Below are 16,998 nucleotides of genomic sequence, written 5' to 3' on the forward strand. Positions count from 1 at the left end.
ACAGAAATGCCCTGTCTCTCTTAGGAAATCTCACAGGGTACATTGTTCTCGATCATTCTGTTTCTTGGTGATGACAATAAGCACAAACAGTTGTGTACATGATATGGAAGTCAGTGATCCATGTGGCGATTCGGGTACCTGACAACTCAACCGGTGCCACCGCGTGTCACATGATATCAGCTATTTCACATGGTCACCCGGTGAAGAGTCAATATCACAACCTGGAAGCCCCTGCGCTGAGTAGGTTTCTAGCTCATCTTTAGACAATGTAATCAAACGATGTATCATTAAGGGCTGAAAACCCCCTAGGACATTGGTGGCAGACTTTTGAAATTTTTGGAGAAGGTGGATTGGTGGAGGGAGAGGAAGTGCCTCTCAGGCAGCTTTTTGCAAGAAGCCCCACCCCCTTCAAGAGCCCACCTCCTTCTCACACTGTGAACATTTTAAAGAAGTTGCCAGTTCTGGAGTTGGCCCGTGGGGGCAGTGTGTCAGTGCTGACTGAGCAAGGGTTCTCAAAAGTAAATAAATCAACATGATGGGTCATAAATGCTTCACCCCATCCTCGAACAGTATCATAATGAAAAACAGACCATCAAGGCTCACCAGAAGAGGAAAAATACTGGATTTAGGAATAATTGCTGCAGGATTGTTTCAAGAGTAAAACTCATTCATATGTAATCAAGTACGCATTGTGACTTTAGCAAAGGCATCTAACTTGAGGTTAATTGTTAAAGCCCTTAGACAGAAAAAGCAAAACAGTTAAATCCCAACAGTGCTCTTAAACTACTTGTCACACACAACTGAAATCAGTCTCATGCTCCTGACCATACACAACTTGAAGCATTATTACATCCCTGTCACGAAGTGACCGGAACAATCGAAGGGGAAGAAAAAGAAGACCCGCTCCCCTCTTACATCTCTCCCCTCCTCTATTTGCAGCCCCCACCACATAGCACATACCAGGACACCAGCCAGCTGGAAAGTGAAGAGAGCCTAGCGGAGGACGGTCGCTTTAAGAAATCAGGTTTACGAAGCACCGCGCGTACTGACGTTGGGAAGTCAAGCACACATACCAGCTCACCCTCAATATGCGCCGCCGAAAAGTTCTCAATACCCGGAGGAAGGAGGGGCCGTTTTCAGCATTTGGCAGGAGGAAAAGACCCCGAAAGAGGAATCCCCGGGAGAAGGATAAACTTTGCCGGAGGCCAGGAAGCTGACTGACGCAGAACCTGATAGGACCATGGCCCATGCATCACTGGGTGTGGAATAGAGGAGAGACCGAGAATAAGAGAATCACTGTGCAGTGACCTGCCACGTCCCCGGAGGGTGTAAAGTTGCTTCCCACAGTAGGAGTGCAGGTGCTACCCAAGGACACACTGGAGACAGGTGGTAAGGTTGTGGAAACCTTTATTCATCTAATTATACACATTCCCGAGAGAGCGCTGGGCTAGACGCTCCGTTCGCTGCTCTCGCGCCGCGCTGACTGCCGCGCATGCGCAGTAGCGTCCGATCTGGCCGCTACGCGGGTTCCTATCCCCTGACGTAGTGCGCGTCAACTAGACCGCGACACTACATATCTCCCCCTTTTATACCACACAACACTCTAAGCCTACTCTGGTGGTCAGTCCATTTCATAGTCTCTGAACTTGGCTGGTCTCACCACAGCACGCCCAACCCGGGTGTGTCTTACCGGGGTGGCATGTCCATCTTGACCTCCTTCTGCGACCGGGCTCCCTCTTCTACCTTCCGGAGTGCCCTGGCCCTCTCTTTCTCCTTCCTCCTCGTCTTCCCGGGCTCTTTCCTCTGGGGCCCATCCATCCTGTATGTCTCTCTCTCCGCCTTGGTCTTCTCTCCTGTTCTCTCCACCTTCTCCCTTAGGAGCTCCTGCTTCCCTTGTCGTGCCTTCTGATGGTGTCACCTCTTCCACGTCCTCCCGGGGCCATTGTAAGATTTTGTTGCACTTAGCCATGCGGTTATGGGACCACACGTTTCCGTCACTGAGCAACGCTGCTCGGTCGTACACTTCTTCCACTCTTAGGGGTGAGGAGTACTTGCTTTCTCCTTTTCGCTTTAGGGTTGCCAGCTTCACTCTGACCCACTCCCCTTTTTCCAACTTTGCCTCCTTCACCTTCCGGTTGCGGTTGTAATGTTCCGTGTAAATGCGTTGTGCCTGTTCCAGATTGTGTTGTACAACCGCTGGAGACCACTTACTGGTGATTGTCTTCTCTTGCCAAGCAACATTGTCTCTGGTGAATGGTTGCCTTCCTCGTAGGATTTGGAAGGGGCTGTACCCTGTGCCAGTGGGGGTGATGCGGTATGCCCAGATGGTGCTTTGTACTTCCTTTTCCCAGTCTTTGCCCCTCGTGATGGCGGCCTGTATAGAGCCCATGAGTACCCTATTGAACCTCTCCACTTGTCCGTTGCTGGCCGGATGATAAATCGACGTGTGCCTGAGTATTATGCCGTTCTTTTCAGCAAATTTGGACCATTTGTCCGAGGTGAATTGGGGTCCATTGTCACTGATTATCGTTCTGGGGATGCCTTCCCTGAGGAACACCTCCTTGAGGAAGCGCAAGATTGTGTCTGTGTCCATGACCTCTTGGGTGTGTACCTCTGGCCACTTTGAGTACTTGTCCACCAATACGCATAGGTATTTCGGTATCCCTTGCTCATCCAGTATTGGTCCTAAGATGTCCACTGCCACCTCTTCCCATGGGTTGCTGGGAATCGCAAATTTCCCTAGTGCCGGCCTCATCGGCTTTAGTATTTTGTCCGCTCCTTGGCACTGCGCGCAGTCTCTCACATGCCTTTCTATTTGCATGTCCATCCCCGGCCACCAATACGTTTGTTTGGTCCTGGCCTTCGTCTTCACGATTCCCAGGTGACCTTCGTGTAATATGGATAGCAGGTCCGGTATTATATTCTCCGGTGGTACTACTCTGTTCCCTCTGTACACGAACACTCCGTCGTTCCCCACCGACAGCTCCTCTCTAACCTCATAGAACTGCCTGACCTTGGGCTTCTGTCGTCTTCTCTCCGGCCACCCTTGTATAATGTACTCCTTGATGTCGCCCAGATCACCGTCTGCTGCATACGCGTCTGTCCACTCCTGTTTACTGATGGTCTTTTCCGGGTCGTCCATCAGGGCTACCATCTCGTCTTCTTCCTCCATGCCGCTGGTGGCCCTTTCCATTGCTGATGCCCTGCTGAGGTAATCCGCTATCTTGTTCCTCGAGCCCGGGATATACTCCACGTCGTACCTGTACTCAAGGAGTTTCAGCGTCATCTTTGCAATCCGGGGTGTGGCGCTAGCATGGCCGCAGGACGTCAAAACCTTCACTAGGGGTTTGTGGTCCGTCTTCACTTGAAAACGTGTGCCCCACAGGAACTGGCGGTACTTTCCCATGGCCCAGACCACGGCTAGCATCTCTTTTTCGATTACGCTGAACTTTTGTTCGGAAGACGTCAATGTTCTGGACGCGAAGCTGATCGTCTCCGTTCCACCTTCAGGCCTTTCCTGCATGAGTACCGCTCCTAGCCCTTTTTCGCTTGCGTCCGTCATCAGTATAGATCTTCCCCGGGGGTCGTATCCATGCAGCGGGATCGCCTGGCTGATTTCGCGTTTCACTGTGTCAAATTCTTCTTGCTCCTCTTCTGTCCATGCAAACACCGTCTTGTCCTTCGTGAGTTGTCTCATATTGTGTGTTTTCGTGGCGAAATGGTGGACAAACTTGCTGTAGTATTCCGCCATTCCCAGAAAGGACCTTACTTCTTCCTTGGACGTGGGCGGGGGCGCGTCACAGATGGCCTTCACGTTCCCTTTTTTTGGTGTTATCCCCTGTTCTCCTATCTCATGCCCAAGGTATGTGACCGATGTCATTCCGAAATGACACTTCGCCCATTCCGCCGTCAGTCCGTGTTCCTCCAAGATCTTTAACACCACTTCCAACTTCTCGTCGTGGTCTTCTAGCTCCTTCCCCATTACTAGGATATCGTCCTGGAAGTATTGTACTGCCTCTACACCCTTGAATAGGCGGGCCATCAGCTTTTGGAACACTGCTGCTGCAGACGCTAGTCCGAAGGGCATGCGACAGAATTGATAGCATCCGAACGGCGTTATGAATGACGTCAGTTTCTTGCTCGCGGGATGCAGCACCACCTGGTGGTATGCCGATTGCAGGTCGATGGTGGAGAACCATTTCACGCCTTTCGTGCGGGCCAACATTTCCTCTATGAGCGGCAAAGGGAATTTTTCTACCACGATGCATTTGTTTAGTTCGCGGAGGTCCACACATAAGCGCACCTTGCCTGACGGTTTCATGGCCACCACCAGTGGCGCCAACCACTCCGCGCTGTCGATCGGTTCGATGATTCCCCCGTCTTCCAGTCGGTGTAGTTCCTGTCGTACCGCCTCTCTCACTGCAATCGGTATGTTCCTTACTCTATGCGCCACCGGGCTGGCATTCTCCTTGAGGACGATCTTGTGGGTAAACTTCTCAAGTTTACCAATCTTGCCGCCGAACACTTTCGGGTGTCCGCTCCGCCATTTCGCTGCTGTCAACTCTTCTCCGTCCAAAGTCACCAGCACTTGGATGTCCCCTCCTGGGTTCAGCTGTATCCCCAACTCTCCTTGGTCCATCCACCCTAGGACTGATGGTCCCTTCTCCGCGACATATAGTTTACAGTGGGCGCTGCGTTCTTTGAACTGGAATGGCAGTTTCCTGAATCCCACCATCGGGATGGGCTCCCCTGTGTAGGTGACTGGTCGTATGTCGGGTGGATCCAGGCGTGGGCCCAGTGTGGGTTCGAACTTCTCGTTCCATACCGATCTTTGGACGATCGTGTAAGGGGACCCCGAATCCTCCACAATGGTGATTCCTACCCCTCCGATGAGCATGTCGCACTGGGGCTTGCGCGCTCTTTTACTCTCGATGCCCAGTACCTGGTCTTCCACGCACAGGACTTCATCGTCTTCCTCCTGGCCGTCTTCTTCTTCACCTATGTCCTGTGCTACGAATTTCACCGCACGTTGTTTCTCTTTCCTTCTGCACACCTTCTCATAGTGGCCGACCAGGCCGCAAAATGCGCATTTGGCTCTGAAGGCAGGGCACCGTTTGTCATGTGCTGCGTGGCTCGGGCTCCCGCATCTGTTGCATCTTGCCGTTTCTCCTTTGTCTGGTTTCCACTGCTGTCCCGGTTTTCCTTTCGCCTTGTATGCTCCAGGCGCCGGTTTTCCTCTTCTATACTGGTCCGCGTCGTCCACCTTGTTTACCGTGAGTCTTGGGGCTTGGTCTCTCTTTGCTGCTTCTTCGCAGCGCTTGGTCAGCTCTGCCCTCTTCACTATGGCGATCACGTCTTTCAGCGTCGCGTCACCACTCGCCCACAATTTATCTTGCACTGATTTGCTTGTCGTATGCATCACGATTTGGTCCTTGATGAATTCGTCTTGTAGAACTCCGTATTTGCATGTTATTGCAAGTTTCCTCAGTGCCGCCACGTAATCATCTATTGTTTCTCCCGCTTCTTGCTTCCTCTGCTGGAAGTTGTAGCGGTCGATGGAGGTACAAACTGCAGGACGATAGTGGTTGTCCAAATCTTCCAGGGCGTGTTTGAACACGTCGGTGTCCGCTGCCGGCCTGGCGACTGGTGTTAGGTTTTGGAATACCCGTATGCCTTCTGGTCCCAGGTTGTGACACTACAGAGGGACGTAGCTCTCCCAGGTAAGTGAGCATCACGGGGCTTCCTGGCAGAAAGGAATAACTGAAAATCTCTTAAGTTTGAAGGGGTGGGGAAAAGAAAACTGTTTCAAAGAGTACCTCTTTCTTTTTTCTTCATTTCATTGTCAATGGTGAAGGACCATTCACGTGACGTTGTCTGTTCCCCCAATCCCCTTTGTCAAATAAGAAGGAACAAAAATGAATAAAAATACTTCTAAGAGCCTTTCTTCTGTCCGAGGGTCAACGGTGGCCAGGAAAACTCCGGAAGAGGATCATAGAGAAGATCCTAGGAGGGAGAAGAAAGTGAAAGAGAGAACAATTAATACGGACTGCGAGTCTTCTTTGTAAATGAAGAACCCCAAAAAATGGAAAAGCAAAACGCGTATTGCTGGGTCATTTCCATAAAGTGCCACAATCCCTTCACTGCTAACAGTCTTATGCTAGAGATAACACTCCCATGCCGATCAAAGCAGGGGGTATACACTACCACCGCCCTTCTAGATTAGTAGTCACACTACTACTGACAGCACTGAGATCTTCTCACCGCTGCAGGTCGGCAATACCTGCAGCACCCTCATCCCCATCATACACTAACAGTTGCATACTTCTCCTTAACCCCGCTCACAGAGTACTAGACTCCTGCTACTGGCAGTACTGTCCCACCTCTCACTGAAAAGAAGTCATGCAGTAGAGACAGCATTCCCTCACCCCAATAAACTAAGAATCACACACTACCGGAAGCATAGAGACACCACTTACAAATCCAGTAGGGCTAGCTGATTACTGATAGTGCCTCTTCATTGATTTGTGAGTTTATGTGTGTGATACTGTGTGATACGGTGGATAGGCAAGTGAGTGAAGTCAAGAATGAGTCATTGGGTAGGTGTATAGATGTATGAGGCCAAATATGAGTGACTGCATGCCATCCTGATGAACTACTGAGAGGTTAAATGTATGGATGAGTGACTGAATGAATGGAAGCATATCGGCTTTCATTTATAAGCCAGACTTATTTTCTTTTTTTTCCAGTACTTGTTATGAATGGTGTACTCAGGAAATTTAAGTGAGACAATAGTATTGGAATATTTTTAAAACACTGAGGCGTGGCGTTAAGCAGTCATTGCTAACGCCATGCTCCTCCATTCTGGAAACGCAAGAATGCTCCGTATTCCCAAGACTGCGGCGCAGCCCTGCTTTTCCCCTAGCGCGGACGCTGAGTTCAGCAGCCTAGCGCCAATGCAGGCACTCTTGCACCCTAATGATAAGATTGTTTATGTGTAGAAAGGTCCCTCTTCTGGCACATAAACAACCTTAAAATTCTGTTTTGTAACTTCTATGTGTGCTGCTTAATGCAGTACACATAGAAGTTGCAAAACAGCAATTTTTTAAAATGATTGTTTATGTGCGGGAAGGGGGACCTTCCTGCACATAAACAATCATAGGAAATTTGCTGTTTCTATGTGTGTTGCACAAGGCAGCACACATGGAAACAGCAAAAATGAGGAGAAATACAGCATTTCTCCTTGTTTCGCCTGTTTAAGACCAGGTTTTCTCTGGTCTTAATTTTGCCACTGCCTCCTATTTACGCTGCCCTTGTGAATAGGGGGCAGTGTCAAAATCAGTGGGTGTTGCGGTGGAACGTCCACCGCAACACCCATTGCCCTCCCCTTTTACTCTACACAGCGTGAAAGGGTGCCTTATTTACAAGGCAGCATTAAGCCACCTTAGGTGGCTTAACGCTGCCTTATAATAAGGCGAAGCCCCTATCACCATCGCTGTGGTGGCGATAGGGGCTTGTAAATATGCCCCTGAATCTTAATTTACAGTTCACGAGTCACAGTTGACCTGAAAGAAACTCTTTGATGCCCTTGTGGAGTGCACTTATGTTGTTGTCAATTTCACAGAGCAAAAGTAGTGCAGGGTTTATCTTAAACTAAGTGGTAGTCTACTGGAACAGCACAGAAAAGTGCACAGTGGATCAGATAAGAACATGGTTGCAAAATCCCTTTTATTTTTTCTGTTTTTGATCATTACTTTTAATCTGTGGGGAAGTTGTTCTATGTATTAAATGTTTACATTAATACAAAATAAATACATAGTCATGCTAATGCTATTTGTAGAGAAAAATTGTGTTTATTCATGTTTAGCTTTTATTATAGCGATTGTAGGCCTCCATTTTAAAATGAGTTCCATCCGGTTTGTGACACATGAACATTTTATTTCTGGAGGTCTAATGTTATTGAATGCGATCATCTTTTTCTTTCTTTCACATGTGAAGAATGTTTTCTTTTTTGGAGTACTGTGGAATGCTGTTAAAATGAACAGCACTTTTAGGAGACACCTTCAGCATGCAAATTATCCTATGTTTCTTAGCTTGTTACAGGTTGTGTAAGTTTGAAGTATGTAAAAAGAAGCTTGTACCATGACAGAACCTTTAGAAACTATTGAGTATGCTATTGTATCATTTCCCTGTAACCTGATTGAACAGTCTTTTGAGAACTGTCTGGTACTATGTCAAAATGTTGGCGTAGTGTGTCTTTAGAGCAGAGTAGACTACAACAGAATATTTTAGAGTACTCATAGAGAGGACTGACTTTTCTTTTGTCCTTCCCTTTGAGGCGATCACATGCTGTCTCTCTTTATGATTTATACGTCTTTGACTGCATTTGACTTACATATTAATTGAAGCATATGCATTCTGATTATTTGCTGCTTACCTGATTTTGCATTCTGTAAACCATTAACATTTAAATAACGTTTTGGAAATTGCTTGGCAATGAACATGTGATGTTGTCTTTGCTTCACTTCTCTTTCATTGCGTCCTTAATCGTTAAATGGTCTTTACTGCTGTGTGAATAATAAAAAAAGAGAACATAAGGTGAAATCTACTGCTACTACTTCTAAACTGTATTTCTGTATTGCCTGATGCCCAATGCTCGCTAACTGCTAGTCAGAAATCGTAAGACTGTCCTGGTATGACAACACAGTCAAATGGAATTAGAATAGGACAGGTTTTAGTTACTTTTTAAATCTATCAGTTTTTCTCTACCTCATTAAATCAACCCCCCTTTGTGGTGTGCGTACAAAGGGCAGTGATAAAGTTGACAGGCACAAGGATGTGCATTAATTTAAATTTAAGCAGCAGAGTTTAAAAGGAAAATGTTGTTTCATGGGAACCCAATCTGTAGGTTGTGAGGTGCTCATGTTTCCTGATATCAAAAATTTGCTGTATAACAACATTTAGCATTCACTGTAGCCCGTGAATTGTAGTAGCTGACAGTTGTATGCATTGCAATAGTTCAGGCACTACTTTATGTAACCGCCTATTGTGAGCTCACTATGGTGTAGGGAAACTTGTAGCTTAGAGTGAAATATCATAATGGAATTGCAAGTATAGGTCTGAAAATCAGACTGACCCTTGTGTTTTTAACTCGTCTTTGACATTATTTTTTCCCAGGTTAATATTTCATATTTGCCTTAGAGTTTAAACCATGCATTTTTGCTCCACCACTCTTGTGCATGTAATTCTTAGCTATATTATTGCTCCCATACCCTTTGGAATGCTATAACTATTCCCATAAGAACACAAGCTGCCAAGTGGTCCTGCGTCAGGTGTGAGAATAAGCCATTTCTCACATATTAGCAAATAACCTATTGCATTATCTGACTTGAAGGTAGGGAAAAGGAGAAGGCTGGCCTGCTCAGCACTGGGCATAAAGAGTGCATTTGTTACCTGCAGCACGGGACACATTGGAAAACAGATCCAGGACTTAACTACCTGGCCCTCAATCTTCCATTGGTGCCGCTGACAGAAGGAGAAAACAAATAAACAACAAAGGGTCTTGGCTCCAATCAGTAAGACTGAGCCCTTATAACCAAACCAAACAACAATGCCAATACTGATAATCAATTAGTTATTATTTAGAAGGCCCATAGAAATGAATCTACGACAGCCTAAAGTCATAATTGAACTCTTCAATTTATTTCAAAATTCTTTTTTCTTTGACTTAGTGAAACTTTTTTTTCAATTCAGGCCAAACATTTAAATAAATGCAATATAAAAAATCTCAATCAACTTTCAATCTAAAGACACCATACTCTCACTTCATCATCTACTTCTCACATTCAATAGCCTCCATTCACAACCATTTATAACCCACACTACATTCCAGCGATACACAACAACCCTTTCCTGGATCAACAGACCTATTTGATATTTTGAAAACCAGAGGGAACAACCAAACAACGGAAATGATTCTACACCAGTCTTTCTAGTGCACTATAGAACAAAATTTACAAAAAATTCACAAAGTGGCAAAATATTTACAATGCACAAAAGCGAAATTCTTGCTAAACGTTTGTTTGGCACAAAAACCTAAGGTCGACGCGTTTCGAACCCGCTTCTTTTGGTTCTCTTCAGGACCACAACAGCTTTACTTATCGTAGTAGAGCCTACTGCTCTCTGTGTCTTTAAGGTCAAGGTCAAGTAGTTATGATTGAGGTGTCCAAGTCTTTGACTGTCCTGTATGAACTCTGTGTCTTTGCAAGCTGGGGTTTAAAATGTTCAGACGAGGCAAGAGTGACTGCTTTTTTGTGAATAGCGACTCCTCTGTAATTATTTTTCCTTTTAAATAGTGGGAAGAGGCAACAGTGGTTGCTAATTTAACGTCTGGCTCTTCTTTGATTGTACATTAAATAGTGGGAAGAGGCAACAGTGGTTGCTAATTTAACGTCTGGCTCTTCTTTGATTGTACATTCCTTTTACAATCACAATACTTGTTTGGATTGAAGGCATGCCGGCGTCGAATGCATGTCTCTTCGGGCTATCCTCGCCGTGTCTAACGATTTTAGTCTCCTGGCGGAAGTCAGCCCTTCATCCGTAGTACGTCTGTATGTAGTGTGGGTTATAAATGGTTTTGAATGGAGGCGATTGAATGTGAGAAGTAGATGATGAAGTGAGAGTATGGTGTCTGTAGATTGAAAGTTGATTGAGATTTTTTATATTGCATTTATTTAAAAGTTTGTCCTGAATTAAAGAAAAGTTTTCACTAAGTCAAAGAAAAAAGAATTTTGAAATACATTGAAGAGTTCAATTATGACTTTAGGCTGTCGTAGATTCATTTCCATGAGCCTTCTAAATAATAACTAATTGATTATCAGTATTGGCATTGTTGTTTGGTTTGGACAGAAGGAGAAGGCAGTACTGTTGAGCACTGTGCATAAAGCATGCCTTTGTTCCCTGGGGCACGTAATACGCTGAAGGCAGATCAGGGGCTGATACTACCTTACCCACAGTTCTGCTATGCTGCTGCCCGGAGAAGGAAAAGACAGGACTGTTGAGCATTGGGCACAAAGTTTGCCTTTGTTGCCCACAGCATGGGATGCATGCAGGGCATGCCTTGGTGTGGCCCGGGCAAAGAAAGGGCTAACAGCAGGCCCGTCTGCGCCCATCAGAGCCTGAATCAGGCCAGTCCAACCCTCCTGGTGGTTGAGTCTGATTTCCTAATATTTCATTGTCACTAGATTTATCCTTCTTTATTTCCACCATGAGGAAGAGGAAATCTTGAGCACAAGCAACCAAAACAAAATTTAATGATGGCAGCTGTATTGCCAGTTTGTTTTTTAACTAATGCTGTGGAGGCTATCAACAACAAAATAAATAATGTGGAAGAAAGATTTGAGGTGACATTAAAAGCTTTATCAGATACTATTGCTTCTGATCTGAACCCCTCATGCCCCAATATGACTGAATTTGGAATCAGGGGGTCCTCAGCTAAATAGGGCCGCTCATTTGATTAAAGCCCTAACCCATGAGTACTCACAAAAGATTTGGTCATCACCTTGGATATATGTGCATCAATTTCCCCTACCAAATCTTCCCCCACAAAGAAAAAGACTGCCCCTAGTATAAAAAAGCCCAAAGTGAGCTCTGTTCTCTTGGTTAAAGCCACTTAAGGCTGCTTCTGTGGGAAAGGGAGGTCTACGGAGATCTGAAACCTCACAGAATTTAATCAGCCTATGTTTGTTGCAGTTATTAACTACCAAAAGTCATGGGAAGAGTCTCTTCAATCAGTAGTCAAGTCACTCTCCGAAAAGATAAGTGGGGTGGAGGCATCCCTTTTCCAATTGGCAGACTCCATAGATTGAGTTAGATGGTTTGTTGCTTTAATGCACCCCTCACTTTAATGGCTCAGCTGCTTCTAGGCAATGTTCTATGCTGCCCTGTGTGTAGAGACCACAAGCCTGGTACCACCAGGAGGTTGGTTATACCTCTGAAGTTCAGGGGCTTCCTATTGACCCTAGTCTATGATATCCCTTTAGCAGGTCACTTGGGCCAGAACAAGACTTGGGACAGACTTGTCCCTCACTTTCACTGGCCCCACATGTCTGAAGACACAAAGGAGTTTTGTCGCTCCTGTGTAACCTGCCAAGCCAGTGGCAAAGCAGGTGGTACTACAAAGGCCCCCTTGATACCACTACCTGTGGTGGGGGTGCCCTTTGAAAGGGTAGGGATTGACATTGTTGGTCCCATGGATCCCCAAACAGCATCTGGGCACAGATGTATCCTGTTGGTAGTGGATCTTGCTACCAGGTACCCAGAAGCTATTCCCATTAGGACCACTACAGCACCTGTGGTGGCAAGGGCCCTGTTGGGAGTTTTCTCAAGAGTGGGTTTTCCTAAGGAGGTGGTATCAGACAAAGGTACCAACTTCATGTCTGGTTACTTAAGGGCAATGTGGAAGGAGTGTGGAGTGACTTACAAATTCACCACACCCTATCACCCATAATGCAATGGTTTAGTTGAAAAGTTCAACAAAACCTTAAAGGGCTCCCAGAAAAGCTTAGGCGAAGATGGGACATTCTCTTGCCCTGCCTTTTGTTTGCATACAGGGAGGTGCCACAAAAGGGGGTTGGCTACAGCCCCTTTGAACTTCTGTTTGGTCACCCTGTCAGGGGTCCAATGTGTTTGGTGAAGGAAGGATGGGAGTTACCTTTCAAGCCCCCAAAGCAAGACATAGTGGACGATGTACTTCAGGATGGCTGAGTACACAAAAAAAGGCAACTAAAATCCTTGAGGCTAGCCAGGAACTGCAAAAAGCCTGGCATGACCAAAAGGCTGTACTGACTGTTTACCAGCCAGGACAGAAAGTGTGGGTATTGGAGCCTGTGGCCCCAGCAGCTCTCCAAGACAAATGGAGTGGACTCCACACTATTTTTATTTTTTTTTAAATCTGTTTTTATTAGTTTTGTTATTTTGTCAAACACCAATACAGACATTCGGTACAGTAGCATACGAGCTCCCTGAGTAGAACATTAGTGCATAGCGTACTGAAAGGATACATAATTAGGTCGCAGCTGGATGAGCTCCGCCCCACTGCATTGAACCCCTAATAAGGCAGAAATCTCAAATATTGATATATGCAGTCCCGCCTCCCCCCGCGTGGGCTCATCAGGATATCTCGGTGAGTCCCGCAGCCGAGTCCGCAGCCACTGTCCAGAAACGATAAGAAAACAAACAGAAAGAACCGCAACCACCTCAACAGTAGACCAGCTCCAGTGTGCCTATCGCTATCCCTGCCCCCCGTGTAGTCCCCCCCCTCCCCCGAGTGCATTGAGTGACTAAGCTGCAGCGCACCATCACGCATCCGGATGCATTGTCCCCTCTCACCCAGTGCGGGTGCGTGTTGTGTGTGGAACCCTACGGGGTCACTCCAGCGGAGTGTCCGCTGCCCGGCTTGACGTCGCCTCCACCCCCCTGCTCACCCCTCCCATCCCCCACCTCAGCATGTCTGAGCGCCTGAAGCATCTCCTCCCATTGCGCGGCTATGGGCATCTTCCTCAACCCTAGTGTCTCCTCCCGCCTAATAGCAGTCCCCTCCGCTCCGGCCCATGCAACGAGTGAGTGCCCCCACGCCCGCGGGTGGGGCGGGTCCTGTGCCTTCCACCGCCTGGTTATGAGGCGCTTGGCAACCGCGAGCCCTAAATCCAGGAACCGAGATGTCACCTTAGTCGTGCTCGTCCTGCGAAAATGATGCAGTAGGTAGACCACCCAGTCAAAGGATATGTCCCTCCCCGTGATAGTGTGCAGGGAGTCGTGAACTTCGCGCCAGTAGGAGTGTAATTTGCAGCAGCCCCATAGCATATGTATGATGTCGGCCCCCGGTGTAGCGCATCTAGGACACTTTGCGTGTGCGTGACAGTAGTAACTATTAAGGACCGCAGGAGTGAGATATGCCCTATGGACGATGAATAATTGTATCTGTCTGAGGCGCATGTTTCTGGGGATGCGCACCGGGCTTTTCAGTATGTGTTCCCATTCTTTGTCCGTCAACTGCCTCCCTAGGTCCACATCCCATTTGTGCCTAAGCGGTTCCAGGGAAATCGCCGCGTGCGTCCGCAACGATGCCGCGAAACACCTAATCAGGTGGCAGCCCCTTCCCAGGACGTGCAAGTACTGTATAGTTAGGTGCTGGCCAGGCTCCACAGCCATATCTCCCCACCGGGCGCCCAAGGTCCGTACTAAGGAGTGATAGGTCAGGAACTGTCCGGGCGGTAGGCCCCCTTCTTCCACCAGCGAGTCGCACGAGAGGAGCTGTCCGTCTCGATACAGATCTCCTAGGGTCTGGATGGCCGCCTCTCGCCACTGTGTAAGCGCAAGGGCAGTAAGCGGTCCCCCTCCACTGGGGGTACCTTCCAATGGCAGCGCTGGCGCATACGGGAGGACGTGCCGAGTAAGGAATAGGCTCCTGCGGAAACAGCGATACGCCACCGCAAGGAGGAGCGGGGCTGGGGCTGCACTCCTGGAGGCCGGGTGGAATAGCACCAACAACTGCTCAAGTGTATACGGTGGGCCCATAGACGCAGTGTCCTCGCGACCCCTATCCGCCAACCAGCGCGCTATCCACTGCAGTTGGGCCGCTAGGTAGTAATGCTCGAAACAGGGTGCCGCCAACCCTCCCTGATCTGTCGGGAGGTAGAGTTTCCTGAGGGACATCCTGTGTCGGCTATTCCCCCAGATGAAGTCCCTATGGGTTTACGACAGCTTGGAGAAGAAGGCCGCCGGGATGTAATAAGGCAGGTTGGCGAAATAGTACAGGAGCTGCGGGAGGACCACCTTTTTGGACAGCGCCACTCTGCCCGTGACCGTGAGCGGAAGCGTATTCCAGAAGCGCACTTGGGATTTGATGGCCGTGAAGGCCCTGCCCAGGTTACCGTCAATTAGGTCCGCCGGCTGACGATATATGCGGAGTCCCAGGTACCGGAAGGTGTCACCCCTCTACTGTACTCTGGTGCCGTTTAGGACATAACCAGGGTCCTGCCGCCCCTCGCCGAACGCGTAAAGGTAGGATTTGCTGGCGTTCACCCGGAGCCCCGAAAGGGCGGCAAAATCTCGCAGGACGTGGGCCAGCTGAGGTGGAATGTCATCGACGTCCCGCACATACACCAACAGATCGTCGGCATAAAGCGACACCCGATGTATAGTGTCCCCCAGGGGTATTCCAGCCACCGTCCGCTCGCGTATAGCCGCTGGCAGGGGCTCCATCGCCGCACCTTAGGGTCTTTGTAAAGGAGGCCCACCAGCTGCAGAAACTCCAAGCCAAGGTCAAAACGCAGCAGAAGTGCCGACAGGTCACGCCATTCCAGGCAATCAAATGCCTGTTCCAGGTCTAAAATGAGGCAGCCTGCCCTGGGCCACTCCCGCGTACTGTCTGCCGCCACCCTGAAAAATCTCCTCAGGTTGAAGGACGTACTGCGTTTCGGCACAAACCCATTCTGGTCGGCATGGACTAAGTGTGCAATCACCGGCGCCAAGCGCTCCGCCAGCACCTTAGCCAGGATCTTGCAGTCGGTGTTGAGAAGCGCCAGCGGGCGGTAGGAGCCCAGGTCTGTGGGGTCCCGGTCCGGCTTGGGCAGGGACACCAAATAGGCCTCACTCATCGAGGGAGGCAGTGCGCCCGCCTCAACCGCCGCCCTATATACCCCGAGGAGGTGCGGCACCAGATGCTCACGGTAGGCTTTATAAAACTCCGTGGGCAACCCATCGGGGCCCGGAGTTTTCCCAGATGCCATTGAGGAGGTGGCGTCTCCTATCTCTTCCAGTGTAAGAGGACAGTTGAGGGCCTCCATATGCTCAGCCGTGACCGTAGGCAGTCGCGCCTGCCCTATGAACCGCTCGAGATCCTCCCCCGAGCAGTGCCCTCGCGCACGGTACAGCTGTGCATAATGGTCTGTCATGACTCTATGAATGTCCCGATGGGTGCACACGAGCTCTCCCCCTGGTGTACGTATCGCCGCCACCGGGGCGCGGGTCGTCTCCTGCTTCAAGAGCCAGGCAAGCAATCGACCTGCCCTGTCGGCCGATGCATGTGTGCGGGCCGTGTGTGCCGCATAGTTCAGACACCTCAGGCGTTCTAGGAGCTCAGCATGTTCGGCGCGCAGGTCCGCCAACTGTTGTGCTCGTGCACCGCCCCCCTCTCCCTCCCACTCGTGCTGAAGCAGCCGGGATTCAAGGCGGGTGAGCGACCCCGCTATCTGCCTCCGCATATTCCATGTGGTCCCCAAGCAATGACCGCGGATCACTACTTTGAGCGCATCCCATTCCACCCGTGCGTCGCTCGCTGTGCCCTCATTGAGCTCATAATAGGAGAGGAGCGCGGTTTCCACCGACGAGCGGAAGTCCGGGTCCTCCAGCGCCGTGGGCTGGAGTCGCCAAGTGGGTATGGGAGGACGACCCGCCTCCCAGCTAAGTCGGAGCCTCAGGGGGTTATGGTCAGAGTGCGTGCGCCCCAGATATTCTGCGCTCTCCACCAGTGGCAGCAGCGCCGGGGATCCTACCATCCTATCCAACCGCACATGCAGATCATGCGTAGAGGAATAATGAGAGTAGATTCGATCCGTGGGGCACCGAGTACGCCAAATATCCAGCACCCCCCCTGTGAAAGCCAGTCAACCAACGCACGGGCCGTGGAGGCAGCGGCCGTCGCGCGGAGCGGAGGGAACGACCTGTCCAGGTGCACATCTAAGACAGAATTAAAGTCCCCTCCAAGCAGTCAGGGGACACCGGCGTACGGCGCCACCGGGAGTGCACTCCACACTATTGTTGAACGGAAGGGAGAGGTTACTGACTTAGTAGACCTAGGAACTCCCAGGAGTCCCCACAGGGTTCTCCATGTCAACAGGCTAAAGCCATATGTAGACAGGGCTGACATGGGCCTGCTCATGGCTACTGATAAGTGACAGGAGGAAGAGAGTGACCCACTCCCTGACCTCCTCTGACAGA

The sequence above is a fragment of the Triturus cristatus genome, chromosome 8 (assembly GCF_964204655.1).
Source record: "Triturus cristatus chromosome 8, aTriCri1.1, whole genome shotgun sequence".
NCBI classification, from domain to species: domain Eukaryota; kingdom Metazoa; phylum Chordata; class Amphibia; order Caudata; family Salamandridae; genus Triturus; species Triturus cristatus.